This window comes from Theropithecus gelada, chromosome 4 (assembly GCF_003255815.1).
Source record: "Theropithecus gelada isolate Dixy chromosome 4, Tgel_1.0, whole genome shotgun sequence".
NCBI lineage: Eukaryota > Metazoa > Chordata > Mammalia > Primates > Cercopithecidae > Theropithecus > Theropithecus gelada.
The window spans coordinates 72249774-72264083 of NC_037671.1; the positions used below are offsets into that span (position 1 = coordinate 72249774).

General features: G+C 47.3%; 1 protein-coding gene across 1 annotated transcript in view; it reads right to left on the reverse strand.

Moving 5' to 3' along the window:
- KHDC1 (KH domain containing 1) overlaps positions 1–13644 on the reverse strand; it is a 67871-nt gene extending 54227 nt beyond the window's left edge. Inside the window, exon 1 of the mRNA XM_025383673.1 lies at positions 12656–13644. The gene's annotated coding sequence lies outside the window, so the exon portion shown is untranslated. The remainder of the gene's footprint in view (positions 1–12655) is intronic.
- Between the last annotated feature and the right edge of the window lie 666 nt (positions 13645–14310).

Here is a 14310-nt window from a genome sequence, read left to right on the forward strand (position 1 = left end):
ATGACTTTAACATTTGTTTATAAAGATTTTCTCCAAGTGATTTGTTGAAATAACTTGAGTCTTCAAGGTTTAATTTTCCAAATGTTGGCTCAAGCCTGCACTGAAATTCTGGCCTACAGTATCCTAGCAAAAATCCCCCTTTGCAAGATGCTGAGGTATATTGGCGAAACCATGGATCACATGACTCCAGGAGTTTGAGACCAGCCTGGCCAACATGGTAAAATCCTGTCTCTACTAAAAATACTAAAATTAGCCGGGCATGGTGGGGCACGTCTGTAATCCCAGCTACTCAGGAGGCTGAGGCAGAAGGATCCTTGAACCTGGGAGGCAGAGGTTGCAGTGAAGGCAACAGAACGAGGCTTTGTCTAAAAAAAAAAAAAAAAGAGAGAGAGAGAGTCAAGGCAGGCATTCCTAGGGACCAGATAGAACCCAACTGGAGAGGAAGATGACACATTCAACATGCTGTGGAGAAGGGAGAGTGGGTTTTACCCATGATCATGTGGAATAAATGCAAGGACAGGCCCAAGTTTCCCACATGAAGCATTTCTCAATCCCATTGTCCTTGGAAAGAGTTCATCCCGTTACTGGGATCTTCCAATATAGACTAAGCTGTTGCCCTGGAAGAACTCTGTACTTTGCTTTTTTTTTTTTTGAGACAGAGTCTCGCTCTGTCACCCAGGCTGGAGTGCAGTGGTGCCATCTTGGCTCACTGCAACCTTCGCCTCCCGGGTTCAAGCGATTCTTCCGCCTCAGCCTTCCAAGCAGCTGGGATTACAGGCGCCCGCCACTACACTCGACTAATTTTTGTATTTTTAGTACAGACGGGGTTTCACCATGTCCGTCAGGATCACCTGACCTCAGGTGATCCACCTGCCTCCGCCTTGCAAAGTGCTGGGATTACAGGCGTGAGCCACCACGCCCGGCCTGCAAACTTTCAAGATGTTATTAGAGACAGGATTCCTCTCTGTCACCCAGTCTGGAGTGCAGTGGTACAATCGTAGCTCACTGCAGCCTCCAACTGCTGAGCTCAAGCCATCCTCCCACCTCAGCCTCTCAAGTGGCTAGGATTATACGGAGGAGCCACAGCCTGGTAAATTTCTAAGTAAACATATACTATTACACTCCTTACGAGCAGGAAGAGGGGGAGGGTGGGATGTTGAAGAGAGAGGATGCAACTTGTGGAGAGTAAGTGAATGAAGGGGAAATTCCGGCAAGGAATTGCCGACTTGAGGCTAACTTCACCTTTCAGGGTCCAGGAGGCTGGTCTCAGACCTATTGGGAGTCCCTCTTCAATAGTGAGAAAAACGGCAAGAAATGGGAGCACGCAGAAACCTCCAAGACTAGAGCCACCGGATGCCACGGACAGCACGCAGCTGGACCAGCAGGAGGGAGGGCCTTCCTGGGTCCAGAGCCCGCTTGGGAGATAGTTGGAGATTTTCTTTCAGAAGAATCCCTGGCGGAGTCTGACCGGTTCTTTCGCGCACAGCCCCTAGGGTGGGCACAGCAGCCGCCCGTGCTGAAGGGACTGACGCCTCAGACCAGCAGCCCAGTTAAACGCGCTGTTCTGTGAGCAGCTGTGTTGGGGAGAGCGTGGTTCACATTCTTTTCCAACCGAGCCGCTGACTGCGGAGCTGGGAGGGTGAAGGGGTGACCTGCCCCTCCACACCTGTGGACGTTTCTCGTTAGGTGGAACGAGAGACTTGAGAAAAGACATGAGACACAGCGACCAAGTACAGAGAAAGAAACAGTGGGCCCAGGGGACCGGCGCTCAGCGTACAGAGGACCCGCGCCGCACTGGTCTCTGAGTTCCCTCAGTATTTATGATCATTATCTTTACCATCTTGGAAAAAGGGAAGTGGCAGGACAATAGGATCATAGTAGGGAGAAGGTCAGCAGAAAGACATATGAATAAAGATCTCTGTTATATGAATAAGTTTAAGGAAAAGTTCTGTGCCTTGATATGCATATGCAAACATCTCCTTAAACCTTTTTAGTGCCTAAAGAGCAGCATTGCCGCTAGCAAGTCCCACCTTCCGCCCTAAGGCGGTTTTCTCCTATCTCAGTAAATAGAACACACAATCAGGTTTTAGTCCACTGCCCAGGGACAGGCAGGAGACAGATGCCTTTCTCTCAACTGCCCAGAGGCCTTCTTTCCTCTATATCCTCTTACACTAATCCTCCTCAGCACAGACCCTTCATGGGTGTCAGACTGGGGGACGATCAAGTCTTTCCCTTCCCAGGAGGCCATATTTCAGACTATCACATGGGGAGAAACCTTGGACAATACCTAGGTTTCCTAGGCAGAGGTCCCTGCGACCTTCTGCAGTGTATGTGTTCCTGGGTACTTGAGATTAAGAGAATGATGATGACTTTTAACAAGCATGCTGCCTTCAGGCACTTGCTTAACAAAGCACATCCTGCACAGTCCCAAATCCATTAAACCTTGAGTCACCACAGCAGGTCTCTCCCAAGGACGGGGTTGGGGGTAGGGTTACAGATTAACAGCATCTCAAATACAGAACAAAATGGAGTCTCTTATGTCCACTTCTTTCTATATAGACACAGTAACAGTCTGATCTCTCTTTTCCCCACAGGAGGGTGTGTGACAGAACCCAGTCATCCAAGGTCCCCCATCCCTCACCAACTGGGACCTCGGGCTGCTCCTAGGCTGCGCTGGGTGGGTCAAGGAGTCACCCCTCTGGGCCGCGACCCTCCCCCACGCCCTGCACACGGGCCCTGTGTGGCCGCCGGAGCCTCCTAAAAGCGAGGAAGGATGCAGGGGCAGAGGGCGCTTGGGTTTGCAAGCCCAGCTCAGACTCCCTGCCAGGACCCCTGGTCCCGACCCTCTGGCTCCTACGGGAGGTGACAAGGATCCTGCCAACCTGGCCTGAATGGCCCAGTTTGACACAGTTCAGGTTTTCACTGCATGAGAACGTGGTGTGGTCTAGGTGCATGGATGAGAGGAGGGGACTCTGCTGGGGTAAGTGGGGGCGGGGTAAGGAGGAGATTCTTTTCCTGGGCTGACAAGAACGCAGGCACAAAGAACACAGGGGTAGCTGAGTGAGCATGTGAGGCCCTAGGCTGGTTCCCCACCTTCTCAGGATCAGAGCCACTTACTTCCTGGTACTCTCTGCAGTCTCCCGGCGTTAAATAGCATCCCTTTGCTGGAGTCTCTGGATTCACATCCATAATCTCAGCCTCCCCTCCTCATCCCCTCATGCTTACCATGAACTAACCTTGAAGGACACCACCAGAGCCCTGACCTCCGACCCACACACCTGCTACATGGAAGGTGTTCTCCACATCAGTTCAAGGCAATGTCACCCTTCAGGATGTTCAGGCTCTAAACCTTGGAGTCCTCCTCCAGATTTCTCTCTCCTTCCTTCTCCTTTTGTCTCCTTTGCACTTACGGTTCTCTTTTCCTTCGTAGCCTTTGTAGCTCATTCCCCCTTCCACTTTCCACACCACCTTCTGGTCTGTTAATTAAATATTACCTGGTTTCCACTGATACCTTCCCTGGGTTCCCAATTTAAAATTACAATATCATCCTCCTCTGCTTTTTTCTCCAAATTATATCCTCACCCAACCAATTATGTATTATTCTCATTAATCTTGCTTAATTAATTAGCAGACATTATTAATGCCTGTTTCCCCAATCACCATCACTAGATTATGAACTCCTAAGGACTCCTTCCTTCCACCACTGTTGTACCCGCTTCAGCTAGAACCTGCTGGGCACATACGTGTTCCATAAATATTTGTTGAATGAAAGACTAGGCACAACTTAGGATTCACTCCCCCATGTGGAATCCATAAGCTCTGTATGCAGGTAAAATGTCAGTGGGTTGACTAAATATTGGAAGTGGAAAAAAATTCACCTCTTTGGTTTGCAGTTGTCTAGGACCTTTAGGCCAATGGAAACCCAGGTTCCCTTAGAATCAAGCCAGTGCCCCCAGACTTGCCACTTTACCATGCGTGTCTCACTGCTCCTCAGCATGGGTCACACATATCCAATGAATTCAAACAAAATCTTGAGATGACACAAACCTTGCCCTTCATTCCCCATTTCTATCATACTCTACACAGAGTTTTGAACAGGCATTTTACAATCAACAATATATTCTTTACAATTTTCTTGGTTAGTATACATAACTCTACCTCATTGTTAAAAATTGCCTGTCTTTATACCCATTAAATGACACTTGCATATGCTCCAATTTTTCACTAATGATTTTGAGAGCATTCCAGGACACAGGTGTCTGGACCTTTCATAAGTAAACAGAATTCCTAGCAATGGAATTGTGTCTACAGTGTGGAAACACCATATAATATACCATCCTGGGTATTGTAAAAGTGAACCAACATTCTGTTAAATTTAGAGCAAGTTATAAAAACTATATGATACTTAATTCTGTGCTACATGTATAATGGTTTCTTGGAATTAAAAAAATTTTTTTTTTCTTAGAAGCAGTGTCTCACTCTCTTGCCCGGTCTGGAGTGCAGTGGCACAATCACAGATCACTGCAGCCTCAACCTCCTGGGCTCAAGTGATACTCCCACCTGACCTCCCAAGTAGCTGGGACTACAGGCATGTGCCTCCATGTCCAGCTAACTTTTTTTTTTTAAGAGACAGGGACCTCACTATGTTGCCCAGGTTAGTCTTGAACTCCAGGGCTCCAAGCAATCCAGCCTCAGCCTCCCAAAGTGCTGGCACTACAGGCACGAGCCACTGCACCCCGTCTGCTGGTATATATAATGTACATTTTAAGAACTCTGTATAGATTCATTTATGTATATGTTTAGAAAAAAATTCTGGAATGGGCTGGGCACAGTGGCTCACGTCTGTAATCCCAGCACTTTGGGAGGCCAAGGTGGGTGGATCACAAGGTCAGGAGTTCGAGACCATCTTGACCAAGTACTGGTGAAACCCCGTCTCTACTAAAAAATACAAAAATTAGCCGAGTGTGGTGGTGCACACCTGTAATCCCAGCTACTTGGGAGGCTGGGGCAGAAGAATCACTTGAAGCTGAGAGGCAGAGGTTGCAATGAGCCAAGATTGTGCCATTGCACTCCAGCCTGGACAACAAAGCAAGACTCTGTCTCAAAAAAAAAAAAAAAGAAAAAGAAAGAAAGAAAAGAATTCTGGAATTAATCAAAATACAGTCACGCATCATTTAACAGGGATTCATTCCAAAAAATGCACTGTTAGGAGATTTCATAGTTGTGCAAACATTGTAGAGTGTACTTACACAAACCTAGATTGTATAGCCTACTATACACCCAAGCTATATGGTAAAAGCCTATTACTCCTAGGCTACAAACCTGTATGGCATATTATTCTACTGAATCCCGTGGGCATCTGTAATACAATGGGTAGTACTGTACTTTTTAAAGGACTGGCAGTGCAATAGGTTTGTTTACACAAGCATCATGCCAAACACTTCATGTGTTGTGCTGTCACCATTCTGACAGTTACGATGCCACTAGGTTATAGGAATTTTTCAGTTCTATTATAGTCTGATGGGACCACTATTGTATATGAGGCTCATCATTGACTGAAATGTCATTATGTTTTATATATATATATAAACACATATATATATATATGAGATACTATTCAGCCTAAAAAGATGGAAATCTGGCCGGACACGGTGGCTCACACCTGTAATCCCAGCGCTTTGGGAAGCCGAGTTGGGCCGATCACATGAGGTCAGGAGTTTGAGACCAGCCTGGTCAACATAGTGAAACCAGGTCTCCACTAAAAATACAAAAATCAGCTGGGTGTGATGGCGCACGCCTGTAATTCCAGCTACTCTGGAGCCTGAAGCACAAGAATTGCTTGAACCCAAGAGGCAGAAGTTGCAGTGGGTCAACATCGTGCCACTGCACTCCAGCCTGGGCAACAGAGTGAGACTCTGCCTCAAAAAAAATAAAAATAAAAAGATGGAAATCCTGTTATTTTCAATGACATGGATAAACTTGGAAGATATTAGGTTAAGTGAAATAAACCAGGCACAGAAAGAAAAATATCTCATGCTCTCACCTATATGTGGAATGTATAGAAGTTGAACTCATAAGAGAATAAAATGGTGGTTACAAGAGATTTGGGGGTGGGGGGTTTCAGGAGCCGTTAGTGAAGAAACAACAGCTATTCCATGATAAATTTATCCATTTATCCATTGATAAATGTAGAAGGAATGAGAGAGAGAGAAAATCACCACCTGACCACAGTAATCATTGCCTCAGGCAAAATTTATCCCGATGCTAAAATTCGTGGGTGATGGTTTAAGCAGAAACAAGATATTTGCATAGTCTGAAGTATCTCCTCCACAATATTTAGTAATACAAATGAAAGAACCATGAGCTTTCAGTAAAGAACACAAGCAAGTGATTTCCTAGCCAAGTGATCAAAATTAACATCACCTGTCCTGAAATACGATGCACTGAGACGGGCACATGATCACATCATTTTGTAGCGTCCTTCTCAATAATGTGTAGCTTCAGTCTAATCCTGAGAAAACATCAGACAGACCCAAACTGAGATGCATTCTTTTTTTTTTTTTTTTTTTTTTTTTGAGATGGAGTCTGGCTCTGTTGCCCAGGCTGGAGTGCAGTGGCGGGATCTCTGCTCACTGCAAGCTCCGCCTCCAGGTTCACGCCATTCTCCTGCCTCAGCCTCCCAAGTAGCTGGGACTACGGGCGCCCGCCACCATGCCCGGCTAATTTTTTGTATTTTTAGTAGAGATGGGGTTTCACCGTGTTAGCCAGGATAGTCTTGAACTCCTGACCTCGTGATCCGCCCGCCTCGGCCTCCCAAAGTGCTGGGATTACAGGCGTGAACCACTGAGCCCGGCCAAGATGCATTCCAGAAAATAACTGGCATTCTTCAGAAGTGTCAAGGTCATGAAAGACAGGATAGACTAAGAAACTGTGCAAGATGAGACAAGACCAAGGAGATAGGACAACTAAACATGATGTGAGATTCTGAATTGTATCCTAGAGCAGAAAAACTAAATTCATGAAAAAAATGGTGGAATGCAAATAATTTCTTAGTTTTGAAAATTATTCTATGGGCCTGGCACGGTGGCTCATGCCTGTAATCCCAAAACTTTGGGAGGCCAAGGTGGGTGGATCACCTGAGGTCAAGAGCTAGAAACCAGCCTGGCCCCTTCTCTACTAAAAGTACGAAACTTAGCCAGGCGTGGTGGCAGGCGCCTGTAATCCCAGCTGCTCGGGAGCCTGACACATGAGAATCACTTGAACCCAGGAGGCGGAGGTTGCACTGAGCCAAGATCACGCCACCACACACCAGCCTAGGCGATAGAGCAATACTCTGTCTCAAAAAAAAAGGAAAAAAAATTGTCCTATGGTTATGTAAGATGCTAACATAAGTAGAAGCTGGGTAACGGGTATATTGAAACACCGTGATTTTTGAAATTCTTTTGAAAGTCTAAAATTATCTCAAAATTAAAAATGAAAAAAGTAAAGGTACAATGTATAAAATATCCTGTCACACATTAAAATACCTACATATACATGTAAAATATGCATATATCACATAAAATTTATTTGGGTAGAGCTGGTAGACTGAGAGCCATGAATGGGAGAGGATTTTCATGTTTTATTTTTATAAATATATGTAATATATTTATAAAAGGGTCTCACTATGTTGCCCAGGCTCGTCTTGAACTCCTGGGCTCCAGGGATTTCTCCCACCTTGGTCTCACAAAGTACTAGGATGACAGGCATGAGCCACTGCACCAGCCACTTTTGTTCACACACCCTTTTATATCTATATCACATACCCTGAACTTGCTACAATGACATATATTATGTATTTTAGAACAAAATTTAAGTAAAATCAAAGAAAAGGTTGGCAACATAATGACTAGATTGCTAGACTTAGCCTAATAATTGGCTCAGGTTTCACAGAACTGGGCTGTGAAACAAGGTCCAGCTTCCTTTCTGTATCTATCAGTCACCAACATGGCTGGTCTGGGATGCTTTTTCTTTGGGGGTCTTAGAAAACTACTAAAACCCAAAGAAGGTATCAAGATATTTCCTGGTAATATTTTTGCAATTCTGGGAACATATATAACAAATTGCATCCCACTTCAGTATTAAAATAAGTATAGAGGCCGGATGCAGTGCCTCACACTTGTAATCCAAGCACTTTGGGAGGCTGAGGTGGGCGTATCACCTGAGGTAAGGAGTTCAAGACCAGCCTGGCCAATATGGTGAAACCTCATCTCTACTAAAAATACAAAAATTAGCTGGGCATGGTGGCAGACTCCTGTAATCTCAGCTTCTCAGGAGGCTGAGGCACGAAAATCACTTGAACCTGGGAAGCAGAGGTTGCAGTGAGTCAAGATTGTGCTACTGCACTCCAGTCTGCCTGAGTGACAGAGCAAGACTCCATCTCAAATATATATAATATAAAATAAAGTAAGTATAGAGATAATAAAGAAACAAATTTGAAGTCATAGAATCCACATTTCTTGAACTGGTTTCAATGAAACCGTTATCTATTTTGTATTCATTACAATAACAAGGAGACAACAGAGCATACGAGCCAAGATTCAAATCTCAACTTTTACATTCACTGGTTGAGTGACTTTAGATAAGTTTCTTAGTTTCTCTGTGTCTGAATTTCAAGGAAGTAATCAGAGAACCAATCTCATGGGCTTCTTTGAATATTGAAGAAGAGCACACATCCAAAACAGAAAGGACCTGGCACTTCAGCAAGCCCTCAAAGGTTAACAAATACATTTTTAAGATATTCTAGCTACTTTTAAAAGTTTTTAGCATTTAAGAGAATATATTGGATTTTTGATTTAATTATTTATATTTTTTCAGACATAGTCTCACTCTGTCACCCAGGCTGGAGTGCAGTGGCATGATCTTGGCTCACTGCAACCTCCACCTCCCGGGTTCAAGTGATTCTCCTGCCTCAGCCTCCCAAGTAGCTGGGATTACAGGAGCCCACCACCACATCCGGCTAATTTTTGTATTTTTAGTAGAGATGGGGTTTACCATGTTGGCCAGGATGGTCTTGGACTCCTGACCTCAAGTGATCAGACTGCCTTAGCCTCCCAAAGTGCTGGAATTACAGGCGTGAGCCACCACACCCAGCCAATTTAATTTTTGTGTGTGTACGTGTGTCTGTGTGTGTGTGTGTCTGTGTGACGGAGTCTCAGTGTTGTTGCCCAGGTTGGAGTGCAATAGCACGATCTTGGCTCACTGCAACCTCTCTGCCTCCCAGGTTCAAGCAATTCTCCTGCCTCAGCCTCCCAAGTAGCTGGGATTACAGACGCCCACCACCACACCTGGCTAATTTTTTTGTATTTTTAGCGGAGACGGGGTTTCACCGTGTTGGCCAGGCTGGTCTCAAACTCCACCTGACCTCAGGTGATCCGCCCACCTCAGCCTCCCAAAGTGCTGGGATGACAAGCATGAGCCACCGCACCCAGCCAATTTAATTAAAATTTACATGTTTCATTCAATATATCCTATTATTATTATTATTATTACTACTACTATTATTATTATTTTGAGATGGAGTCTCACTCTGTTGCCCAGGCTGGAGTGCTATGGCATGGTCTCAGCTCACTACAACTTCCGCCTCCTGGGTTCAAGAGATTCTCCTGCCTCAGCCTCCCAAATAGCTGAGATTACAAGCATGCACCTGCCACCACGCCCGGCTAATTTTTTGTATTTTTAGTAGAGATGGGGTTTCACCATGTTGGCCAAGCTGGTCTGGAACTCCTGACCTCGTGATCCACTTGCCTCGGCCTCCCAAAGCGCTGAGATTATAGGTGTGAGCCACCGTGCCCGGCCTCTGATTATTTTTAAATTGAGCAAATTATGTTTTTAAGTCTGTAACTTTTGGGTTATTAGTTATGAAAGCAGGTACATATGCACTTAGTGTTTTTATTGCAGAAATGTTAATTAGTATTGATAGATGAAGTAATCAGGGATCAAACAAGGTAGAAACGAGTATTCTTTCTCTTCAACCAGAATGAATCTTTCCATATAGCTCCCTGAATCCTCACCCTTCCTGCCTCCTGCTCCTACTTATGCTCCTCGTTCTACCAGAAGCTGCTCCCCTCCACCAGAGCTCTAAATCACAACCCTTCTGCTTTCACTGGGGCTTGGAGGCTGCTACTTCTAGACTCTCCCTCCCAGTGCATCAACCCTGTCCTCCCTCACCCTACACCCTGAGTAATAAGCTCCCTCTTCCCCCAGCCTCTCTGTTTCCAGCTATTTCTTTGTTCCCCATCTCAACAAAAATTGTCCAGGTTTTCCCATCCAGGAGCATCAGTTCTGCTTTCTAAAAACATCCACTAAACATATTCCACAGGCATCCCATTTAAATTTTTCAACTCACTCCAACCTGGTTTCTAAGAATCTCACTCCTGCAACTGAACTGCTTGTGCTAAAGCTAGCAGTGAGCCCTGTGGTTCACAAACCAAGGAGCTATTTTTTGCCCTCATCTGTCTGGACTGCTGGACAGAATTCCCCATAATAGATAATACCCTCCTTGTAGCTTGGGGTGAGGGTTGGTGCCCAGGGTGGTGGGGGTGTGAGTTGAAGACTCCTTTAGAAAATTTTCACTTAGCCGGGCGCAGTGGCTCACGCCTGTAATCCCAGCACTCTGGGAAGCCGAAGCGGGCGGATCATGAGGTCAAGAGATTGAGACTATCCGGGCCAACATGGTAAAACCCCGTCTCTACTAAAAAAACAAAAAATCAGCAGGGCGTGGTGGCGCACCCCTGTAAGTCCCAGCTACTTGGGAGGCTGAGGCAGGAGGTAGAGGTTGCAGTGAGTTGAGATTGCGCCACTGCACTCCAACCTGGGTGACAGAGCGAGACTTCATTTCAAAAAAAAAGAAAAAGCAAGAAAGAAAAGAAAATTTTCACTTGAACCCCCAAACACTGTGAGAAGACACAATTACCTTTTGAAAATGTTTTTTCTTTTACCTTGTAAAGAACACTGATCAACACTACACTAACGTAAATTGTTTATTATATAACCATTAGAATGGCCGGGCAAGGTGGCTCATGCCTGTAATCCCAGCACTTTGGGAGGCCGAGGCGGGTGGATCATGAGGTCAGGAGTTCAAGACCAGCCTGGCCAAGATGGTGAAACCCCGTCTCTATTAAAAATACAAAAATTAGCAGAGAGCGATGCCGGGCGCGATGCCAGGTGCCTGTAATCCCAGCTATTCGGGCGGATGAGGCAGAGAATTGCTTGAACCCGGTAGGCGGAGGCTGCAATGAGCCGAGATCGGGTCACTGCACTCCAATCTGGCAACAGAGCAAGACTCCCTCAAAATAAATAAATAAATAAATAAATAAATAAATAAAACCATTAGAGCATTATTTAAAAGCTGGAGTTTGCGGTTACTTAAACCATTACAGATTTAAGAACACTTGCCCACACACATCCATTTCCCTGTCCCCGTCTTTCATAGCACAAACAGAACTGGGGTCTCGGCCTCTTGATCCCCAGGCCAGCAGGCTTTCCACAAGCAATGCCATCCCTGCCTGAGATTCCCTCAGGCCCCAGCCTTAAACGGAATGCCCAGAGGCCCACGAAGAACTGTGCAACCACCTGGCTCCTGCTCTGGCTAAAAAAGAGAGCAGCTGATCAGGTGCATGCCTTGTGGAGCTGACCCTAGAGCTGTGATTTTCAACAGCATGCATCCACATCACCTGGAGGTCTTCTTAAAACAAGAGTTTCTGTGCCTCACCCCCAGAGTTTCTGATTCTGTGGATGTGGGGTGGGTGACAGAGTTTTGTTGTTTGTTTGTTTGTTTTTGAGACAGAGTCTTGCTCTGTCGCCCAGGCTGGAGTGCAATAATGGAGCAATCTCTGCTCACTGCAACCTCCACCTCCTGGGCTCAAGCGATTCTCCTGCCTCAGCCTCCCAAGTAGCTCAGCTAATTTTTTTTTTTTTTTTTTTTTTGAGACGGAGTCTGACTCTGTCACCCAGGCTGGGGAGCAGTGGCGGATCTCGGCTCACTGCAACCTCCACCTCCCAGGATCAAGCGATTCTCCTGCCTCCGCCTCCCTAGTAGCTGGGATTACAGGCGCGCGCACCAGGCTAATTTTTGTATTTTTAGTAGAGACGGGTTTCACCATGTTGGCCAGGCTGGTCTCAAACTCCTGATCTCAAGTGATCCGCCCGCCTCGGCCTCCGAAAGTGCTGGGATTACAGGCGTGAGCCAACGCGCCTGGCAGTTTGTGTTTTTAAGGAGTTCTCAGGTGATACTGATTCTGCTGATCGCGGGACTCCGCTTTGAGATCAGCTCTCCTAGAATATCTAAGCCACGGGGCAGACCCGCAAAAGAGATTTAGTGGAAGATGGTCCCCTAGAGGAGCTGCCTGGGATTCCCGGGACTTCTAAACCTACAGTTCACAAATGTCCTAGATTTTCAGCCTTTCGTTGCTTCTAGCCACAATCTTCCTTTCCAACCACATCTTGCTCTTTCTACTCACAAACCAGGAGGCACACCCAGGGTTTTTTTTAACTTGGTGATTTGCAGAACTGTCCTAGGCCTTCAGACTAAGGAGCTGGAGTGATTCTGAAAGATCCCTTTCCTGGCACCTGGGTGAAGGAAGCTTTCCCTACCAGGGCCCCTGAAGACACTCACCTCGATTTCTGCGGATCCGAAGCTGGAAAGACACTGTCCCGATCAGGTGCATCGCAAGGGTCTGGAGAAAGGGCCATCCATAAATGAAGATCAGGACTTCGCATTCTGAGACCGTTCCAATCACAAATAAAACTCGGAACAGCCTCTGGAAGGCCGACAGCATTTCGCGATTCTCGCCTAGGAAAGGAAGGGCGCGCTAAGGCACGAGTAGTACAGCTCCTCCCGGCACCGCAGGGCCCGCCCGCGGGAAGGGACCAGACGCCACCGGAGAAGCGAGGTTTAGGACGCGAGGGAAAGGGCCACTTCGGGTCGGGGTCAACCCAGACTGGACCAATGTACAGTCTAGGTGGATTAACACAGTCTAGGTGCCCACCGCGAGAGGTGGGCACGGGACCACATGCGGCTGGCAAGACCTCCCAGGGCTCAAGCTCCGGGCTCGGTCACCAAACAACGGCGATAACATCCACGACTCGACGTAAACCATCTTTGGGCCCTGAGCATTTTCCGATAACCGACTGCAACTCAGGACGTGACCAAACGACAAGAACCGGCGGAGAGGACCCAGAGAACGGAGCAGCCTCCCGCAGCCCGCCTCCAGGAAAGCCCGAGGCACTGGAGCAGAAGGGTCTCGGCTCTGCGACCTAATTACACCTCCTATTTACACCGCCCTACCCGCCTCTTCCGCGGCTCGCTCCTCCGACCCGCACCTGAAGGTGCTGTCCCGCCCACGGACTCGCTCGCCCTCCGTTTCTTCGATCCTTTAGACGACTTTTTACCTTTCAGGGATGCTCTCCGTCACCGCCCCTGTCATTTGGTTGCCCTCGCTGCAGTTCAAGGGCCTGGAACACTACCCAGGACTGCCAGGCCGGCGTTTTCCAGGGGCTCTAGCAGACGGCGCGTCTAGCAGACGATTTCTGGGGCTGGAGCCAGAAACGCCGGGGCTAGGGGCTCACCAGCTGCCAAGTAGAGGGCGTCGAAAATGGGGCTGGGGTGTGGGCGGCGGAAAATGGAACCCCCGCCTCCTCTGAGGAAGCCACGATCCATCCTCAAAGCCCCGATGCTCCCGCGCCGCCTCTCCCTGCCTCCGGCTCCGCGCTCCCCCGCCCTTCTGGGGAACCTGCGAACAGGCACTGGGCCGGGCGGCGGAACTCAGACCCTTGTGGGCTGCGCGCCTTCAGCTGGCTGTCGGCTTAGCTCGTGACCCCCTACGAGAAAACTGAGACTCCCGAACAGAAATGGCTTGAGGACTGGGCGAGAAATATACAAGATAAGCCTGGAGCACATTATAGTGCCAGAAAATAAAGTGCTCAAAAAAAAAAAAAAAAAAAAGTGATGGGGTGGCTGGGTACGGTGGCTCATGCCTGTAATCCCAGCACCTTGGGCGGCCAAGGTGGGTGGGTCGCTTGAGGCCAGGAGTTCAAGACCAGCCTGGCCATCATGATGAAATCTCATCTCTACTAAAAATACAAAAATTAGCCAGACATGGTGGTCCACGCCTGTAACTCTAGCTACTCTGGAGGCTGAGGCGGAGAATCACTTGGACCGGAGGTGGAGGCTGCAGTGAGCCAAGATTGTGCCATTGCACTCCAGTCTGGGCAGCAGAGCAATACTCTGTCTCAAAAAAAAAAAAAAAAAAAAAAAAAAAAAAAAAAAAA